This window comes from Schistocerca serialis, chromosome 9 (genome assembly GCF_023864345.2).
Source record: "Schistocerca serialis cubense isolate TAMUIC-IGC-003099 chromosome 9, iqSchSeri2.2, whole genome shotgun sequence".
NCBI lineage: Eukaryota > Metazoa > Arthropoda > Insecta > Orthoptera > Acrididae > Schistocerca > Schistocerca serialis.
Genome location: NC_064646.1, coordinates 255,181,062 through 255,188,114, shown reverse-complemented (window position 1 = coordinate 255,188,114; position 7,053 = coordinate 255,181,062).

Genomic DNA, 7,053 nt, shown 5'->3' with positions numbered 1-7,053 from the left:
ATTTCGCTTGATACTGCATAAGGAAGTAATTTTATGAAGTGGCATGCTATAGACACTTTTTTATCGGATTAATACATATATACAAGGACTTCCGTTTGTTGAAGTGATATAGAGAGTAATAGTGGAAGTCAGATGGTGGAGAATCTGAGTGTAGTGCTCACATTTCTGTCAGGTCATTTACGTAAGGTAGCACTCTCTCAGAAATGCATGTGTGTCGTCATAATTTCTTGTTGTTTGATTTTGACGACAGGACTTCGCAGATTTTAGTCGTTGATTTACATCGTCATCCGTTGATTGTTATTAAGTATGAAGTTGTCTTTAGTTATACAGTGCTAATGGAAAAGTTACAGTGAAATCAAAATATACTGCGAGGTAGTATAAGGAGAGAGTAACCTTCGTCGACCGCACGGAAAATAGGTGATTTTCGTGATTTATTTTTCAGGTAAAATAAGAAGTAATGTTAAATGTTATGATACTGATTTATTCCTTACACTTACACCTGTTATGTCTTTGAGAAGTTATTGTTGTGTCTACGTCGGGCACTCCCTATAGCCGCTGCACCAGGTGTAAGAACCGCTTGCAGTCCGGAATTCCCGAAGCCCTTCTATTGAACCTGTAACAAATTAATTTTGTTGAGTCATTTGTTGAAACAAATGACTGTTTCGCATAAAGCATCGAGACAAAAGCATGCCCCAAAATATACTTTTCAAGGTACTGCAAAAGAGTTAAGGACGCTAATAGAGAATCCATTTTAAAATATCGGCATCATGTTATGCTTCTTGTGAGTTTGGCAACTAAGTTTCAAGAAAAATGCTTTTAAAGTCTTGAATTATATTTGTCGTGTTTAAGTCCAACATACCTCTAATCAGCTGTCCTGGCAGATCCGAAAGGAGGTCGTTTTCCATCGTGGCCGTGGTGTTCCTGCAGGCCTCTTTGACAGCTAGCGTCATCCGCTTCCGTGCCCGCTCGATAAGCTTTCCGTCCGGTTTTGTCCAGACATTGTAACAGGCTAGTCCAATCTCAAGTCCTAGGACATTCATCATATCCATAATGGTTGTCAGGCCGGCGTTAAAATTACATGCTGCCACGTGGCCTCGATGTCGACTATTTTTTTCCCGCCGTGAATGGCTGTCAGAGACATTTTTACACAAATCGTCATGTAACTCGGTAACGGAGATTCTGGTCAAATCGGGATGAATACTACAATAAAGCAGACATCACAGAGAACATTTTAGGCAAACAAAACCAATTTTTTTTAAATTTTCAAAGAGGTCTACCCCATATTTTAAAATTAAACTCCATTTATGGTGGATGCTGATGATAATCAAAACGGCAATACCAATTTTATTGCAGTAGAGCATGGAATAGTGAAAGGTTGATCATGGTACAGGTCTTGATGCAGAAAAATATCTCTAGATTCATCGATCATAAAAAAATAGGAATCGTTTATTTCAAAACCTATAACTCTCTATCACGATCTAAATTGAGAACAAGCACTGGATGATAGTTATTAATATGAAACCTTGAATATTCGGAGCTCAAGTCTGTAAAGGAAACGTGGACACTTGTAGAGCCTTCAGGATCAGAGGTGTTACACCAGTGTTAGATATTATAAACCGATCGAAGAGGTTCAGAGTAGTGCGTTAGCCAAAGCTGTAACCTCGATTAGATGGTAAAGATGACGATGAACTGATGCAGTAATACAGACCACAGGGACAGTTTGCGCGCCTACAGATTATGCAGCCTAGTTGACGTGTCACATATACGGGTTGCCCACATTGAGGCGAAGACACAGTTTCATTATACTTTTTTATATGTCACTGGCCAAAACAGTACTCAGCTGTAGGTAAAAGTGATACCGTCCTGCGTCCGTAACGTACTAACACATAAGTACAACTTGCAAACGTGTCAATCAGCTGAGAACTCACACATATTCCAAAATTTATGCAAATTACGCGGTGTCACCTTATGTGAAGAGGAAATAATTATGCTTCTCAAATTTTTGATGGTGTCAGGCACTAGTAATTTCATTCGTATGCTATATATTCTATACGTTTTGGTTGCTTCGTCATCTGATAGTTCGTGATTTACACTAAGTGAGTATCAGTTTTATTCTTTCAGTGGACACCACATCAGGCATAAAATGATATTTGTAAATGGCTTATGCTACAGGTCTGCGTATAGTGCAATACCGTATAACACTCCGTAAACTGTAGGCCTAATCTATTATTAAGCTAGAACTGCTTTGGGTTTCCACTAAGCAAGAAAGCCTACAGTGCTTGATATTACAAAACGCAGTATATTTACATTAATTTTGAAACTCACTTATCAATGACACAATTTTGAGTTATTTATACTTAATTTTAAGAGAAGAAGTCTCAAAAAGGGTGAGGTATATTTTCATAAATTATAATGACACGTTCATTGCCATTAGGACAAATCTTTTGTGGTCTGGCGTCTTTAAAAGACCACAAATAATTCACAAGCACGAAAATAACTGCAATCTTTCAGAATCACTGGAACACTGAGAAATAACCCTGGTGTCTTTCTCATTCAGGTGAAATGCATAATTGATTTATTTGATAGGAAGTTCATTCCTCGTTCAGAGTTAGTTTAATGCTAGCACGTAAATCTGTATAGAGAGCGTACGATTCTGTTGTCATAATTACTAAACTAATTACGTCGTCACTGATACTAAATTATTTTACAGTTACTGAAAGAACATCGAACTGGAACCTACCGCCACTTTACAAAAATTCGCAAGACAGGTACTAAAAATTACTTTTAGCCTCAGAACGATCTTAACATTCTGTAGTGGAGTGTGCACTGGTATAAACTTCCTGGCAGATTAAAACTGTGTGCCGGACCGAGGCTTGAACTCTAGACCTTTGCCTTTCCTGGAGAGGTACTCTACCAGAGCACTTTCCCGCGAAAGGTAAAGGTCACGAGTTCGACTCTCAGTCCGGCACACAATTTCAGTATATCAGGAAGTGTCATAATTTTAGCAATCTTTGTGTGAAACGTAATAAATCTGATAAACGCAAAATGTTACCTAGTTGTTCCTTCATTACAGAGAATGTGTAGCGTACAGCTTTCGTCTTACTTCGGTAGCGCTAGGCATGCCATAACGCGCGGAAAAAGAGAAACACACACATAAGGAAAGCAAAAGTAGTAACGTTTAAAACTATAGTAATCATGAGAAACAACCAGCGGCTTTCGCGTTCAAACTGAAGTTATCAAGTTGATGGTTAATTAAAGCCTCCGCTGCTGTTCTGTTATGCATTTTTCGTGTTATGACCGGTTTCATTTAGTTGAACCTAATCAAGTTGTGAAGTTGTGTCTGAAGATGTTCAAAGAAACGAATCACAAACGTAACATAATACAGTGGTGAATTTCATTAATAATTAAAGTTAATGTCTGCTGTGCACTTGACCAGATGTTGTCAGGGATGAGATACCAGAAGTAGGTACTGACCAAGGCAATAGACGCACATTATCCGTATCGCAGTAGTTCAGGACAGCATAGCCAACACGAGTTCTTGCTTTATCTTGTTGAAAGACTCGCTTGTATCTCGAAAATACGGCACAGACACCGCACTTAAAAGATCAGAAATGTAACGTCTGCTGTCGAAATTGACGGCTATGCGAACCAGAGGTTATAGCGTTTAGTGGACAATAGCATCCCATAACATCAAGCCAGATGCTACGCCCCCGCGATGAAAGTAATCTCAATGTCGATGGAGAAGACAAGGATAATATTAGTCTCAGGCATCATGCATAATTGAATTTACTAGGGAGCCTTAATAGATACGTATAATTGCTTCTAGTCTTTGTCATTCCTTAAGGAGGAGCGTGCCTACTTGCTAGGTTGGTAGTTGAAGAAAGTGATATACTGTTCGTGTTCCCACAAGTGGTCACTTCAAGACAAAAAGCGCTATGGAGCAGACGTGTAGTATTACGGTCTTCGAATAATTTGAGCCTCTGCTTGCGACTTGGGGACCACGTGCCACTGATGTCTCTGTCGTAGCTGCAAAACAGTATGACAATGCTCAGGATAACTCTCCTATGATTTCTCCAAAATCCAAACGAATTCTCTTACTTCTAATCATTACAGATTGTGAATTAATGTTCATTAAGAATATGTATCTTTTTTACGTGACTTCCTCTTTTCAAAATTTTTGCATGAGCAGCCCAAGCATCAGTCCCCATACGTCATCAAGCTACGGAATCGTTCCACGGTCACAATATTCCTGTCCAACCTCGCAAACAAGAACCGACGCCTTTTGACCCAGAGCATTATTTTGACCACAGTTTCGATAGACGTGAGTGGTTACTAGTTCGGAAGATCGTTGAGTGTCCGTGTGTTACGCATTCATTTCAGCTTATCACACAGGCATAGTCGATCGGAGTAGTTAATAAGCCCTGGTTTATTAATAAATCTCAGGTAGGATCAACGTCGGTGGGGAGGGGGGGAGGGTGGGGGGAGGGGAGGCGGACGCATTAATGGTTTCTACTTAGATGCACAAGATGTATATGGAACAGATCCAAAGCAAGTTGTAGTAGGCCCTTTGCTTTCTTTGATTTCTGATAGGTTCGTATGATAGGGAAAGCATGTTTAAGCCCACGTTTAAGACCTTTAAGATGCAGAAAATCACACTGTCGTTGAAAAATTGATATTCTCTACACGTCTACATTATACATTTTTGTTGATGTGGTAAGCTAGCTTTGACCCAGGGAATATTATAAAACCCTTAATAATGCCAAATCGTCTATGTTGTTGGACCGCATCATGTCTCTCCTACAAGACAGACATTTCGACTCACCTGCTGCGATATTCTTTAGCAATATCCTGAAGAATCTCGGCAGAATTGTAGAAAACTTGATCGTGTAGAGGAAACATGTCGCTGCCCAACAACATAGACGTTTTTCATCAGGTTACCTTCCATTCACGAAAGCTGTTGCACTCAGCGACTGTTACATTAACTTTTAAATTATAGATTGCAGCGATCAATAATCCTTTTTAAATTTTAATGTGCAGATCTAGATTTCGGCTAGAAGCAAGCCATTCTTAATGCTAAGAATACAAGAAGTACATAGTTAGATGATGTCATGAAAAGTTACAAGTAATGGCTTAACTCATATGGTTTGTATATTACATACCACTATTATTTTCGCTCCATGCATGTAATGCCTGTTGGTCGGTCTTTGTCCACAGTTCACTGAATACTACGGTTTGCGGAAGGCAGGCTCTACCCCTTGAAACTTATTTTCCTTGTAAATTCAAAACAACCAATATACTCAATTGCTGTTAATAAGATTCTGAACTAACATATCATGGAAGAAGTTCTGCTGGTTCACAATTATGATCATCGTACTGATATAGGATGACGCAAATGGCTGCTACATATTGGCAAAGCAGTACTCCAACTATCAATAACAGGCCTGTCAGTCTTTTGCACACCATGGCGAACGTCCTGGAGTCTCCAACATGACGACGGCAGCGGTCTTCTTGGATGTGCAGAATGCTTATGATAAGATTTGGCAAGACAACATGGTGTATAAGGCGCTGACGCAAACGCCCATCCCTGACATCTACGTTAAGATCGTGGATGATTTCCTTCACCAGAGGACCTTCCTCGTTGTTCAGCGGGGCAAGCGCTCCAGTGTACGGCACATGCCAATGGGTACCCCTCAGGGCTCTGTGCTGTACCCTCTTCTTTTTAATATCTACGTCAATGACATGCCTGTCCTCTGTCACTGCCATTTGGCTCAATACGCCAATGAGGCGGCACTTTATACAAACGGCCGCAATCCTCATCAACTCATTGCTCGACTCCAAAGGCAAGTGGACGCAAAGGTCATCTGGTGTCGCTCCAATAAAATGGCCCTCAATGCCTCCAAAACAATGGCTGTGTATTTCACTAAACGGCGCCCTATACGCCACAACAACATCCCAATCGGTGGCGTCCGGGTCCCGTGGGCCCAAGCTGCCAAGTATCTCGTGGTCTGGTTGGATAAGAAACGTTTCTTCCACCGCCACGCAAAATACGTCACCCATAAAGGGTTAAAGTTGACAAAGGCCTTGTACCCGCTCTTTTCCAGTCGAGAACAGAATTTAGACACCAAGCTCCGGCTGAATCACTCCGTTGTCCTACCCTCACTAACGTATGGTTCCTCTGCGTGGGCCACGATTAGTAAGTCCCGGATGCTGACGCTTCAGCGCCTACAGAATAAAGTTCTCAGGTGGAGTCTTCACGCCCCTCTGCTCACCAGGATTGTCACCCTGCATGAGGAGAGAAATACAGCCCTTCTCAGGACGACCATTCGCCGTAAGGCTCGCCAGCTATACAGTAAAGTGAACGCCCTCCGTGACACGGTCGCTGGACTGCAAACCACCGACACTACGGCGCTGGCACCGACACCCCGTTTCTCTCACCATCCTGGAGGACTCGGATTCGGATTATGACTGACGATAGGCCCAATACGACCACGTTTTTCTGTCCGTTTTCGTACAGTCACTAGCAGTGGCCTGTTTTCGTCCAGCCACTTCTTTTTATTTTTTTTATTTTACCTTTTTTTTTTACCATAGAGTTGGCGCATTACTGCACCCCTCCTCTGTACTTCCGCCGTCGGAGGGTGGCACGGAACTTAAAATTCACCGCCACACCTTCAACGTGTTATGCTCGGCTGTTATTCAGCTGTTGCTTTGAGTCCCCTGTCACTTGTACACCGAGACTGTGGGATCGGATCTGAACAGGTGACGCTGTGTACTAGTAAACTGCCACAAAAACAGAAATAAATCCAACTATCACTTTTCCAGTCTAATGCAAAGCTTCCCCTGAATAATACAGATGGGTTACACAAAAGCATTGTACAATTTTAAATATGAAACTCTTGAACAGAAAACACTAGGGCAAAACTGCAGCCACAAAATTACTCACTTTGCTATCTGATGGCTCGAAACTGCTAATAACACTTCACCCCCTGAAACTGCCTGTTGCGCTCAGTGAAGATTCACAGAACTTTACCAAGCTGTAGCGAGCTGCGAGCAACT